This window comes from Sapajus apella, unplaced genomic scaffold (genome assembly GCF_009761245.1).
Source record: "Sapajus apella isolate SASKATOON/1434 unplaced genomic scaffold, GSC_monkey_1.0 scaffold63, whole genome shotgun sequence".
Lineage (NCBI taxonomy): Eukaryota > Metazoa > Chordata > Mammalia > Primates > Cebidae > Sapajus > Sapajus apella.
This window is the reverse complement of record NW_022437003.1, coordinates 8,263,137-8,278,461: the sequence shown is the minus strand read 5'-3', so window position 1 is coordinate 8,278,461 and position 15,325 is coordinate 8,263,137. Positions and strand designations below refer to the sequence as shown.

Sequence of the window (15,325 nt, the reverse complement as noted above, 5' to 3'; positions counted from 1 at the left end):
CACACACACACACACACACACACACACACACACACACACACACACACACAGTTTTTCAATCAGAATGTCAAAAACTCAGCAGGCAGAGACACAGCAGGTCCCCATCCCCCTGATGAGTGGGCTCTGGCCAGGGGTTGCTTCCCTCCCATCTCCTCACCTGAGGGACATCACTATCAAAATAATCCTGTTCTTTCCCCTCCTTCCCTGCTTAATGATTCTAAGATTTCAAAGAAATAAAAAGCAGTCAGTTCTTCAGAGAAAATGTCAGAAACCTTGCTGAATTTGACGCTCTCTTTCTCTGAGATTCCTTCTAGTCACAAAATTATGCAAATTCTGTGCATATATTTACCATTCCGGCCTGACTTTCACTTTTGAAATTACACATGCCTCTTTGTTGATAACTCAGTTAAGACATGATGTCAGTGATGGCCAAGGTCATCCTGAACATGATGAAGGCCAAGGTCAACATGAACAAGGTCATGATGAACATTTACTATGCGCTGGGCCCTGTGCTAAGGGCTTTATGCACATTGCCCCACTCCATTGCAGTCTATGAGGTGGCTAGGAATCACGATTACCTCTGCATTATTGACAAGAAAACTGAGAGTAAACACAGCCAGCAGATGTTAAAGCCAGTTTGAGACAACAGTTCACAGAGGCCATGCTTAGGATTCTAGTGCTGTCCCATCTCTTCAAAGCTGATCTTGCAATCAACACTTCTGCAGTTAGTATTAAAAAGTATCATGGCAGGGTGCAGGGGTGCACAGTTGTAATCCCAGTACTTTGGGAGGCTGAGGTGGGTGGATCACAAGGTCAGGAGATCGAGACCATCCGGGCCAACATGGTGAAACCCTGTTTCTATTAAAAATACAAAAATTAGCTGGGCATGGTGATGCATGCCTGTAATCCCAGCTACGTGGGAGGCTGAGGCAGGAGAATTGCTTGAACCCGGGAGGCAGAGGTTGCAGTGAGCCGAGATTGTAGTGCTGCACACTAGTGTGGTAACAGAGCAAGACTCTATCTCAAAAAAAAAAAAAAAAAAGTATCAAATCAATATCACCTCATTTCCCCAAGAGTGATATGTCACCTAAGTCTTAAAATTCCTGATTTTTTTAATTTATTGTACTTTCATTTTAATTCCCAAGCTCAACAGAAACCAACATGTTCACATTTGAACTGCATGTAAATTGATGGTTATTTTAGTAAATTAAAAATGCTAAGTAATCCCAAATCCAGATGCCAAAACACTAAGCAGAAACCTAAAATCCACGTCCTGCCTAAGCAGCTCAATTTCATTAGAAACAAGTCAGATACTAAAATGAAAAGGCATGTGTGAATTCCAAAGTAAAGATATGAAAACGAAGAGAGAAATTTCTATATATGGTATAGCCATGTCTTAAAAAATACTTAAACATGATTACCTATTTACAAACTCTACATACTAATACAGATCTCATAATCACTGCAACACAACATGGATATGAGCCTATTAAGAAATCAACAAAATTATTTATGGATGCCACAATAACTCTCCTTTTGTATATGCATAGACATTTTCTTGCACTATTTTGATTATGCCTCTGCCTTTGCATATAACACTCCCTTTGATTAACAGGCCTTTCCCCTCCTTGCCATCTAGAAAATTCCTACTCATTTTTCCACCAAGCTATGTGGCTTACGCCTGTAATTCCAGCCCTTTGGGAGGCCAACTGATCACCTGAGATCAGGAGTTCGAGAGCAGCCTAGCCAATATGGCGAAACCTCGTTCTCTACTTTAAAAACTTCATAATAATACAAAAAATAGCCAGCCATGGTGGTAGGTGCCTGTAATCCCAGCTACTCAGGGGGCTGAGGCAGGAGAATGGCTTAAACCCGGGAGGCGGAGATTGCAGTGAGCTGAGATCGTGCCATTGCACTCTAGCCTGGACATCACCAACAAAACTTTGTCTCAAAAAAAAAAAAGAAAAGAAAAATTCCTACTCATTTTTCAAGGCCATCCTTGAGCTTCAATTCCATTGTGATGTTTTCCCCATCTATCCCCTAATGTTTTCTGGAAATCCAAGCAGAATGGCTTCTGCCTCTGCCTATGTTCCCTAGCTCAGCGGTGGCATCAACGTCACTCTGACGTCTTCCTCTTCCAAATTAGGCCCCATATTCAGCCATCCAGTCATATGCCTCAACTCCCTCTGCTCCTCCCCTGCACCACCCTGGCCCATCTGGACTCTTCCCCTGCTCCCCTAACATGTCTCCCCGCTTCCCCCCTGCCACCCCACCGCCCCTTGGCTCCTGCCTAAACACATCAGCGGCTTTCCATTTCTATACATGGCCCCCAAAACCTGGTGTAATCCAGCCCCTGCATTCTTTTCCAACTTGCACTGCACCTTGGCTGGCTTACTTTCAATTCCTTAGAAGGACCTTGCTTTCCCAGGCCTTAGAGCCTTTACACATGACTTCTTCCTTGCTAAGACTTCTCAAATCACCCACTCCTTCTATCAAATGACCTTGTATTCTTTTCTCCTTCAGCTCTCAGCTCAGTCCTCTTCTCCTCAAGGGAGCCTTCCTGACTTCCCCAGCCAGGTCACTACCTCCTATGTCACGCTTGCATACACTCACCCTCCCTGGTTATAGCAGTCATCTTTGTAATTTTACATTTTTTGGTTGACTCATTGATTAAGGCTTGTTTCCCTCCACAAATCAATAAACTCCAGAAGGGAAGAACTGTGTCCACTCTCACCCACCCTTCATCTTCGGGATTCAATGGAGTGCTCTACGAGTTATGGGTGCTCGATAAAATCTGTTGAGTCAAAGAAGGAGAGAAGGACTAAGGGAGGGAAGAAGGTAGGAAGAAGGGAAGGTCATCCCTTTATCGTAATGATTTAATTAGTGTTTATTGGATTAATCTGTAGATCGTTTTCCAGCACACCGAGTATGACATCTCCATTCCTTTGGGTAATATGAAAGGCTCCTTGCGATCTGACCCCAGCCATCCCTGTCTCTCCTCCCACTGCACTTGACCCTCAGCACCTATGGGGTCCCTCCTCGTAGTCCCTGAGCCAGCCTTGTTTCCCTCATCTCCACACCCTCTCTCTTCTATTCCCTCCAGGCATCACCTTTTCAAATTCACTCAGTCTTCAAGTTTCAGGGCCGGGGCTGCCTTTCTGTGAAGACCTCCCTGACGCCTTCTGGGAAGCTGGGGCCCTTTCGTCTCATTTTTCTATAACCTTCGTATCTAACCCTATTAAAGCCATTCTTAAATTTTTTTTGTACTTGTTTCTTAAGCAAATCCATCTTTCCCACTACAACGTAAGTCCCTTAAGGAAAAGAAAGAGGTATCCCCTCATCACAGTACCCCAGAGTTTAGTACAGCAGCCTGGCACATAAACTGTTAACAAATACTGGTTGAGTTAACAACAAAAAAGGAAATGTGTATACACACACACATATATTATACATATACTTTATATATATTTTATATATATCACATGTACACACACGTTTCATATTGCAAAGTTTCAGAGCTAGACATCTGAAATATACTATTAATAGAGAATATTATTATTAAATGTTGTAAGGCATAACGATTACAAATTCATCTGTAAAATGGGCTAATAACTCCTACCTCACAGGGTTATGGAGTTCACTAAACTACATAAGGAAAATGTTTAGCACAGAGCTCAGTACACTAGAAGCACCCTATAAATATTGATGGTACAGTCACTATTGCTATCATTATTATTGTTAGGGCACTAAGTTGAATTTACACCTCATGGGCAAAAGGTAACAGTTTTATGTGCCCGTATTTTTCATATGAAACCATTAATTAGCATTAGCATCTGTGTAAGGACATAAAATGGCTAGAGAGGCAGTCAGAAAATTAAGGATAAAGAAGAGTCTTTATTTGTTGCAGCTGAAGGACAAATGATTGCTTCGGTAATCTGTGATATGTGTGTGGAGCGACCAAAGCATCAACAGCAAAGCATTTCTGTACCGAAATTAACTATGAAATCTACATGACAGAAACAATACCTATTGCCATTCAAGTGCTGTAAACATTGAGCTGACATAATTATAAATACTTACTGTAAATTATTTCTTTTGCTAAAAAAACAAGTGAGAGATACATATTTATCCATTTCTTTTAATTACTGGACAGAGTAATGTGACTGCATAAATAAATACTAAGGATTTGACTAATGAATATGTCACAAAATGTCTGAGTTAATAGCAAGCACGTTTCACATGTGGTCTATTAGATGCTATTCTAATTTAGAATTGCAGAAATTTAATGAGATAGGCTGCAAACAAGAAAATAGAAGCAAGTCTATTTTGCAACAGCATTTTGGAAAAAAAAATAAGAAAGAATTGTTCACAAATGCTACCAGTACATAGGTGAACAGAATGAACTGTTAATAGTTATTTTATGAACCAAACTTACAATTCTGCCCTATGTTGTTCTGCCCTCTTGCACATTGGTCAAATTTAAATAATGTATACTAGTGTTTTATATATTATGTGCTACTGAAATATAAAGACTATCATTATTACATTTTGAGATTTCTATTCTCAATTCACATTTATCTCCGCTAAAAGATAAAACCCCAAAGCAAATCATATTTCTGATTGAGGCTTTTCTTCAGAGGTACTAGAGTTATAGAAGTATAAGAATACTAAATTCATAACATTCTTTTTTTAAGGCAGGGTCTCACTCTGTTTCTTAGGTTGGAGAGAGTGGCGTGATGACGGCTCACTTCAGCTCAACCTCTCCGGCTCAGGCGATCCTCCCACCTCAGCCTCCGGAATAGCTGGGACTACAGGTACATGCCACCACGCCTGGCTAATTTTTTAATTTTTGAGTAGAGATAGGGTCTTGCTATGTTGCCCAGGTTGTATTCAAACTACTGGTCTCTAGCAATCCTCCCACCCAGGCCTCCCAAAGTGCTGGGACCAGAGGTGTGGGCCACTGCGTCCGGCTATAACCTTTTCTTTTACCATGAGAATATTAAACTCCTTTTAAATTGAATTATAATTCTATTCCCTGGCCACAACTATTGACCAGTTTACCCTAAGTATATGGTTCTTTGCAACATAATTAAAATAAAATAAGAAGGTAGAATAGACAAAGCCAAAAAAGTCTTAATTTGGTCATTTTCATTTAAATTCACTATTAATTTCATTATCATGATGCTTATGTTTGTGTCATAACATCTGATGGAGTCTTAGTAACATAAGGCAAAATTCTTCATTCATTATGCTGGTCCTTCCATCAGGGATGTCCCCATTCATTCAAGCATTGCTCTTAAGATTCAGCTCGATGTCACTTCCTTTGTGACACACTCCCACACATACTGCATTTTTCCTGCCGTGTAATGATCTGTCTCCCTTTCTAGACTATGAGCTCCTTAGGGGCCCCTACAAAGTCTCTGTATTTTCAAAACAACCTGCACGCCCAGTTCTTTGCACAGAATATACTCTCAGTAAATCCTGGTTTGATGTGTGGGTGAATACACACACTTTGATACTCCAGGACTATGGTCAAAAGGCCACTAATTGTGATTTCAAGTTAAAGGTTAAAGCAAAAAAAAAAAAAAAATCCATTTTTTAGTGAAATGAAACTCAGCATTTTCACTTCCAGATGCATCAGCATTACATAAAAGATGTTGAAACTATTTTAAAAAATAGTCATGCTGCGCATTTTCCTGTCTGAGAATTAGTCTGAAAATACCAAATCCCCAGGGGCCGCTGGGTGTTCTCAAGACAACTGTTTAGTTAGGTATTGATTCCATGCACTCATTTAATGGAAATCCGGAGTAAGACTCAACCTCGCCTCCACCAGCCTGTCACTCATTATTCTGCTCAGCTGTTTCAGAATAAGCGAAGATTCCCGGGAGAGCTCTGCCCACCCCTCCCAGTGCAGGCCAGCACTTCAGTGATGATGAATCCTAGCAGCAGAGAATTTCAGTACTCAAAGCAGCAGAACATCAGCCCCAACTTACATTTTCCATTTCCATTGTCATTCTTATTCTCACATGGGCCTAGTTCTTACATATCTGCCTTTAATTTTTCAAGACTGAACCCTTGAGCCGCTGACAATGTGCCTGGCTACGTAACACATTACATCATCACGCACATGCCAACTCCTGCCTCACTCGGAAGGCCACATGTTGCTCAGAAGCGAACGGCGGACTGCAAACGAACAGGTTTCTCATAATATTCTGCTCAGAAGTACTAGTCACTTGGCTGGGCACAGCGGCTCACACCCGTAATCCCAGCACTCTGGGAGGCCGAAGAGGGCACATCACAGGTCAGGAGATTGAGACCATCCTGGCTAACACGGTGAAATCCCATCTCTACTAAAAATACAAAAACATTAGCCAGGCGTGGTGGCGCATGCCTGTAATCCCAACTACTCTGGAGGTTGAGACGGGAGAATCGCTTGAACCTGGGAGGTGGAGGTTGCAGTGAGCTGAGATCACGGCTCTGTGCTCCAGCCTGGCTACAGAGTAAGACACCATCTCAAAAAAAGAAAAAAAAGTCTATCATGCAATGTTTGTAACCTACAAAAGAATGCACTAACATGTATGTAACCTATGAAGCATAACAATAAAATGAACACCATACGCCGACCACCCTATTTGAGAACTAGACACTGAAAGATATTTTGATGCATCTACATATTTGCTGTTTCCCTAAGCCACCCTCCTGCCTTCTCTCCAGGGGTAACCACTATCTTACATTTTCTATCTATCACCATGTATTTTACATGGTTTAATTTTGCTGGATTTTAAACTTTATAATTCTATCATATATAGTCTTTTGTGACTAGTTTTTTTCACACAATATTGTTTCTAAGATTTAGTCAAGTTTTGCATATTCACTGCTGTATAATATTCCATTCTGTGAAAAAAGTATATATGTAGGTATGTGTATATATATGTGTGTGTTATATATATATATTTATACACATATATATAAAGTGCTCAAAGGACTAAAATATAGTCTAGAGAGATAGATGCTAATACATATATTAAGCCAATTGTTATACATATTAGTCTATTATATATTAGACTAATATATATGTCTATAGAGATAGAAGCTAACATACATATTCGTCAAATTATTATACATATTAGCTTAATAATTATATATTAAACTACTATATATTAATCTACAGGAATAGAAGCTAATACGTATTAGTCTAATTATTATACATTAGTCTAATTGTTATATATCAGACTAATATATATATTAGTCTATTGATGACCTTTAAAATGTTTTCAGGTCTGTTAGAAACAATGCTGTGGTCCATTAGGAACAATTCCCATCAGCCTAAGTTTCCCTGGGTTACTGCCTAGGGTCTATGAATATTCACTCTTACACAGTAGCGCCAAATTGTTTTCCAGAATGACTATAACAACCTACGCTCCCACCAGCAGTGCACCCCATCGTTTTGTAAAACTGATAAATCATTTTAGAATCAACAAAGAGATCTATTTGTGCTAAAGCTAGTGTTTCTACTTTACAGGCTCAAATTCTAAAATCCATAAAGAAATAAGCATCCTGTCTCTCTCTCTCACATTGGTGAGTTTATACTTTGTTCATCACTAAGCATAATAAACCAGAGTTATCTCCTAAGATGATGGTTACTTTACCACCTTCAAACACGGCATTAACTAATGACTTAGATTGGACCGAGGGTTACTAATTTGAAGACTCCTCATGACCTTCTTTCCCAGTCACTGAATTCTTAAGCAAGGTGGGTACCCAAAATGTCAAAAAATGCCCTAGCCTACATGAGTAGGCTACAGTGCCCAAACCGCCCACCCAGAACAGGAAACCATGTGCAAATGTTAAGTACTTCAAACTTGTGAAAGAGAGAGACTTCTTTCTTTCCTTCACTATTAGAAGCAGAGGAAGGAAGAGCTGAAATAGATGGAAGGAAGGATTCACTTTTGTTTTAAAATAGCAAAATGGAAAAACTTGGTAATTAGATTTTGCCAGACTTAGGTTTAAAGGAAAATGATTCTTTCCCCTCCAAAAGACAAAGGTCAGAGCTTGAGACTCTTCACGCTTTGGTCCTGGCTCAAAAGGTGAGCTATGCATTGGCCAGTTCTTCATCATCCTCCTACGTATACCTATAGACTTGTTTGGGTACGAGTGTAGAATTGGCAAATACGGGGTATGACATAAGGCAATGATAGAGTGGACAGAGATCGAGACCATCTTGGCCAACATGGTGAAACCACGTCTGTACTAAAAATACAAAAATTAGCTGGGCGTGGTGGCGTGCACCTGTAGTCCCAGCTGCTCCAGGCTGAGGCAGGAGAATGGTTAGAAGTGGCAGGAAAACACCACAGCTGATGCTGAAGCTAATCTGGAGGGGAACTAATCTACCTTCTTCAACACAAGCGGAGTCCAGGGCAATGGTCTGTGAGATGTGGTCAGTGTGTTCTTTTTTCTATTATGGTCTCTTTCTTACTGGTTAACTCCAACATGCAAGGAAATGGCTGAAAAGCAGGCAGTGGGGGGAGACGAAGGAATGAGAGGCTTTCAGCTGTGTGAAAGATGTCTCTAGAAAACGGAATGTTGACAGAAAGTAAAACAAGCACCATATCCTATTAGTGCCTGTTAGTCACCAAAAAAATCTCAGAAAGGTGACTTATCAGTGAAGTCTTATGCCTCTTATTAAATTCTCACACTGTTTTAATTAAACAGGGCCTTATTTTCATCACACTGTTGGTGCCTTCTCGTTTTATGCGAGTGAGCTGGAACCAAGCCCAGCAGGGTTAAAAAGAATTAAGAGACTTTCCTTCTTGGTCAAGGAAACTTTTGGAACTCTCTTTTTTGTTGTTTTTCATTTTTTGGAGACTGAGTCTCACACTATCACCCAGGCTGGAGAGCAATGGCACAATCATAGCTAACTGCAGCCTCTAACTTTTGGGCTTAAGCAATCCTCCTGCCTCAGCCTCCAGAGGAGCTGGGACTACAGGTGCACACCTCCATGCTCGCCTAATTTTTACTTATTTTTTCTAAAGAGGAAGTCTCCATCTTGCCAAGGTTGATCTTGAACTCCTGGCCTTAAGCAATCGTCTCATCTCAGCCTCCCAACGTGCTGGATAACAGGTGTGAGCCACCGTGCCCAGACCTCCTTTCCTCTTCTATCAAAAGCTTGGTAAACAAAGTGACCTGATTTGCATATCTACAATTGGGTGCTGGATGCCTGCAAATATGATAGGGAAATATATGTTTGGAACCTCAGGTGAAACCTCAGCAAATACATTAAAATCACCACACTTTAAAGGGACCCTTTGTAATGCTGATATGTAAAGATCCCATTAAAACATAGTCATTCTCCACAACTATAAAAATCTTTTATTTAAAAATGACTTTGGGGCCAAGGGCAGAGGCTCACGCCCGTAATCCCAGCACTTTGGGAGGCCAAGGCGGGCTAATCACAAGGTCAAGAGATCAAGACCATCCTGGCCAACATGGTGAAACCCTGTCTCTACTAAAAATACATAAATTAGCTGGGCGTGGCGGTGCACACCTGTAGTCCCAGCTAGCTACTCAGGAGGCTAAGATAGGAGAATCACTTGAACTCGGGGACAGAGGGTGTAGTGAGCCGAGATTGTGCCCTGCACTCCAGCCTGGCAACAGAGTGAGACTCCATCTCAAAAAAAAGAGACGACTTTGGAACTTTGGATTCCTATGTGTTGGGCATTTGATCCAGTGACTTAGATTATCCTTTCAGGAGAATTACTGTACTTCACTGTAAGTGCTTAATAAGGGACTAATTAATCCTTCCCCTTCACTTTAAATTCCTCTGCGAAATGAGGTCAGAATCCACTTCCCACCCAAAGCACCTCATGGAGGCTGCATCTAATACTACAGCAGCATTTGTCGACGGGGACCCCTTTCCAAAGGCAAGAGGGGTATAAGAAGAAATCTTCATCGAGGGCTGTGCCTTCCACGGGCAGGCACAGAGCATAAAGAAGCTCAACATTTAATATAAGATCTCGCACAGGAGCTGTTCAAACAAGCTGAAGCACCCACCCACATATTTATCTCAGCGCCTCTCTCCTTTACCTGCTGCCACAGAGACAGCCTTCCTGTTCCCTGATTAGGTGTCTCGCTGGCTGTGCACTCACCTGCAGGGTGCAGGGTGCCCCCCTGCATCTCCCTGCTGCTCCATCTGCATCAGGCACTCAGAGGAGTGCTACCGCTCTGGGTCACCGCCCGCTCCCACTCTGCCACAGCCTCCCAGCGGCTTGAGTTCCTACTTCTGCTAGAAGCACGGCGAGCCAATTAGACGCTATATACACCACCGGTGGAAGTAGGAAAATTCCTTTCAGCTTTGCAAGGGAACTTCGTCAGCTGTAAGAATCTCCAGGGTCTAAGATGAAGGTACATGCTCACCCTTGCCCCTTAGCTCTGTTGGGCCTGTGTGGACCACACCTTTTTTTGGCCACAATTATGGCAGAAATGCCCAGAAAAATGTTGCTTCACATTTTTCGAGGAATGCCTCACATGGTTGAGAATACTGCTGGTCCTCAACAAGCAGCAGGGAATCTTTTTTTTTTTTTTTTTTTTTTTTAAGACCGAGTCTTGCTCTGTCACCAGGCTGGAGTGCAGTGGTGCGATCTCGGCTCATTGCAATCTCCGCCTCCTAGGTTCAAGTGATTCTCCTGCTTCAGCCTCCAAAGTACACCACCACAGGCGTTGGTGAGATTACAGGCGCTCACCACCACATACCTGGCTAATTTTTTGTATTTTAGTAGAGATGGGGTTTCAACCACATTGGCCAGGATGGTCTCCATCTCCTGACCTTGTGATCCTCCCATCTCAGCCTCCCAAATGCTGAGATTATAGGCATGAGCCACCGCCCTCAGCTGAAACTATTTTCTTTTCTTTTTTTTTTTTTTTTTTTTGAGACAGAATCTTGCTCTGTTGCCCAGGTTGAAGTGTAGTGGCTCGATCTCAGCTCACTGCAGCCTCCACCTCCCAGGTTCTAGTGATTCCCCTGCCTCAGTCTCCTACATAGTTGGGATTACAGGCACACACCACCATGCCAGGCTGATTTTTGTATTTTTAATCGAGACAAGGTTTCACCCTGTTGGTCAGGCTGGTCTCGAACTCCTGACCTGAGGTGATCCACCCACCTCGGCCTCCCAAAGTGCTGGGATTACAGGCGTGAGCCACCACGTCTGGCCTAACACTATTACTGATGTAAGGAGAAACATATTCCTAAATGCTAAATGCAGTGCTGCCAAATCCACGGCTCCCAGTCTAGGCTGAAGTTTGATTAGGAGACCATGAGTGCACACGTTTCTGGCCATGGACAGCAAAGAAAGGCAGCTGAGTTCTAAACTGTGCTGGAAGGAGAAGCCAGCAGTCTAGGATTTAAAAAAAAGAAGCAGAGTTTGCCATTAAGAATGAAGTAAATTGCTAACACAGATTTTTAATGTTCTTACACAAAAATGATAAACTGGTGCAGTGATGAATACATTAAGTAGTTTGAATCTTTCTATAATGTACGCATTATAAAAACATCACACTGCACCCCATAAATATACATCATTATTGTCTATAAGTAAAAAAAATTAAAAGAATAAATGGTGAAGATGTTTTTTAAAAAATGAATGATGCTTTCACGCATGCTACATAGCTTGTCACACCTTGCCGGAATGGGTTGCCAATGTGACATGTTCTTAAGATCACAACCCTCCAGCAATGCACTGATACCAGAAACCCCATAATTGGAATATTTCCTTTTGTTTAAAGATGCTTTCTCTTTTGGAATTTCAGAATAATATGCTCCTTTGGAAGTGGTATATGCAGATGTCCAAAAGACATGCATATGCATCTTTTTTAATCAAAGTGGAGTATTGATCTTAACTTTACCACTCTCCAGCTCTGTCACTTTGGAGAAATTATTTACTGGCTTGACCCTCAAGTTCATCAGCTATAAAAGGAGTCACTGACACTTGTCTCAGGAGGTTGGTGCAAAGCTGAAGTTCAGTTATGTATATAAAAGTACACGGCCCAGACCACACCCACAGCAGGCACGTGGCCACTGGTTTTCCCTCTCTTTCTACACAGCAGGTCATAAGAAGTGAGGACAATGCAAGGATGCTGGCTTCCTGGTGTGGAATGATAAGGAGGCCAGCGAGATGGAGTGGGCGTGGCAGGAGGAAAGGACACCTGGGCCCCAGGACAGCATCTGTTTCACAAACGCAGTGAAGGGACCTCTGCTCTACACAAGAAAGCTGCAGGCCGACACTTTTTTGCCGTGTTGACCAGCAAGGCTGCTGACAGAGATACTGGCCTCCACCAAAAAGCCACGCCTCTCCTTTTCCTGGCGTGGTGTCCCCTGAAAAGATGAAGCATTCAGGTGCATCTGGACAGCTATACCCCAGGGGTACCTGCGAGGTAGCAGGAGCAGATGAGGTAATGGCCAGGTGAGAGGGGGACATGCCAGCAGAAAGAGCTAATGCAGCTTCCAGCTTGCTGGTGCCCAATCAGACCCCACTGATTTGGAGACTTTCCTGCCAACTTACCAAAAATTGGTCTGACACCCAGTGGTGTCACCAAAGATGTTTTCTTTTCTTACGTGTCAGTACCTTGACACCCAGGGATCATTCTTTCATTACCTCACTCTAAAGAGCGAGCCAGCATTGCCTTCCAAGGCATGAACCAACACATCACACCACTCAGGTGAACAGACCACAGAAAGGACTAAAAATGGTAGGAAGGGACAGGCCCTAGAGCAGCCTGATACAAAAATTAATTTGTGCACTGAGAAGACTTTCAAAAATGTTCTACTCAGAAGACAAACTCTCCAAAGATTTCCATCATTGCTATTCATTAAACAAAAAAAGAAAAAAAAAAAAAAGAGCTTAACTTGAATGAAGGGGAACAAGAGAATTATTGTAAAAACAATAAATAGTAACCGGGTGCATTGGTTAACACCTGTCATCCCAGCACTTTGGGAGGCTGAGGCAGGTGGATTACCTGAAGTCGGGAGTTCGAGACCAGCCTGACCAACATGGAGAAACTCCATCTCTACTAAAAAAAATTACAAAATTAGCTGGGTATGGTGGCAGGCACCTGTAATCCCAGCTACTTGAGAGGCTGAGGCAGGAGAAACTTGAAACCGGAGGGAGAGGCTGTGTTGAGCCGAGACTGCACCATTGCACTTTAGCCCAGGCAACAAGAGCGAAACTCTGTCTCAAAATAATAATAAATGTCAACAGCTCTCACACCTAAAGTTGACATTATCTAGAAACATTACACGTCAAGACATCAGCCCTTCTGTTCCTTCTGTTCCCCCAAGAGGCCTATCTGGAGCAGCAGCAAAATGCATGTAGTGTTATGAGTGTTTCACTTTTAGAAAATTTCAAAAGGGAAATGATATACGTCCCACACGGAGATCTTGTATGTGGTTCATTGTGTCCTTTTTCTTACACAGCTGCAGTGAATTCTTGGCCATTATTTTTTATTTAATAATTAAGATGAATAATCTTAGAGTCATGCATTGTAACTGTATCTTTAGTAAGCTTAAAAATTCCAGCTGACCTTCCCCTACCCCATAGTATACTTTTGTGCTACTTCCTTCCTATGAAGAGCTGTGTGCACATATGTGGCACAATTTTAATACTATCTAAGCAAAACCACAAACCAATAAAAGCATCATCCAGTGCTTCTCAATGCTAAAGGAAATGATTTTGGAGCATACACACCACTGATTACATTCCATTAACACAGATAATTAAAAGTTGACTGTGTAATAATGTTAAATAAGAGGCACAACTTTTTTTGAAAATTTCTCCCTGATATTAGCTATGCAAAAACACTGACTGAATGTTCAACACTAATCAAATTCATCTCTTCTTAAGAGCAGTGTATAATAAATGGGTAGCCTAAAAGGAATGCTTTGAACAGAATGCTTCACTATTGTCTGATTATTCTAAATTTAAAACTCCAACAAAGGAAAGGATTATTCTTCCAAGGTTCAAGATTCATGAGGATTTCGTAATGAAATTCCTTAAGGAGAGCAAATTAAAAAATTGCTATCTACAAGCTGCCAGTATTTCATGTCTGTATAGTGTTTTAAAATCAAAGTCACCATCCATTCAACAACAAATGTTTGTTTGGAATAAATGAATGAAAGAAACAGCCTCAAAATACAAGTTTAATCACCTATAAGTTATGAATTAGGCAGCAACTTCAGTCATCCCCAAATGCGCAGGCTGGGGCAAGGTAAACATCTAGCATGCCAAAGCCAGAACTAGAAACTCAAGTCAGTCCTTTGATTCTTAGAAAATGACCCCTTTGCTGGAGTCAGTTGCCCCCTGCAGTTGTCTTCCTGCGTACTCTCAGTATGATTTGGAAGGCGTGTTATCTAGGTCAGGTGAGCTAAGATGAAGGAGGCATACAAAGTCAGGCTTGTCCCTGAAATTATACAGGTGGTCAAAAACACAAAGGACCCCATCAACACCCACTAAGCTATGTGATGGGTACCTAGCTGGTGAAAGTGTTTCCAAGACCAGATCTAAGTTATTTCATAGGTAACTTTAGAAAGCATGTCCTAACGTGTCAGTGTTAAATTCCTGTGTCATTTCATTATTTATTTATTTGACACAGAGTTTCACTCTGTCGCCAGGCTGAAGTGCAGCGGTGCAGTCTCGGCTCACTGCAACCTCTGCCTCCCGGGTTCAAGTGATTCTTCTGCCTCAGCCTTCTGAGTAACTGGGACCACGGGTGCATACCATCGCACCCAGCTAGTTTTTTGTATTTTTAGTAGAGACAGGGTTTCACCATGTTGGTCAGGATGGTCTTGATCTCCTGACTTTGTGATCCATCCATGTTGGCTTCCTAAAGTGCTGGGATTACAGGCGTGAGCCACCACACCCGGCCAAATTCACGTGTAATTTCAAAACAGGTTATCAGTGTATAAGGTAGGTAGGAAGTCTAAGCTACGTTGCCCAGAGCATTTAGCCTGCATCAAAAGCTAAAATTGAAAAACGAAATTCTTACTTAAGTGTGCTGCTATCTTCTCTAATGAAGTACATGGAACAAATGACTGGTGCTAGAATGTATTATAACAATCCTAAGAAAGCAAGCTCCGGCTGGGTACTTGATAAGAGGTGGGGTCCAGGATTTCCGGAGGACTTTGAGTTTATTCTTCCAACACTGCTAAAACGCATCTATTTTCTATTCTGACTTTCTAACAGGATGCAATCTGAGAGCCAGCCAGACACTTAAAATCTATTTGTTTCAACAATCCAGAGGAGAAATACAAGCAGGAGATTTTCTGCAAGTGTAATCT

General features: G+C 41.8%; 1 protein-coding gene across 7 annotated transcripts in view; it reads right to left on the bottom strand.

The window, feature by feature from the left end:
- The window catches only part of ATXN1 (ataxin 1), a 455,843-nt gene that overhangs the window by 280,641 nt on the left and 159,877 nt on the right, over positions 1-15,325 (bottom strand). Inside the window, exon 1 of one of the 7 annotated variants that reach the window (XM_032247762.1) lies at positions 158-837. The exons of the other annotated variants lie outside the window; for them this stretch is intronic. The gene's annotated coding sequence lies outside the window, so the exon portion shown is untranslated. Of the gene's footprint in view, positions 1-157; positions 838-15,325 lie in introns of those variants that run through there. 7 annotated transcript variants of the gene reach the window in all.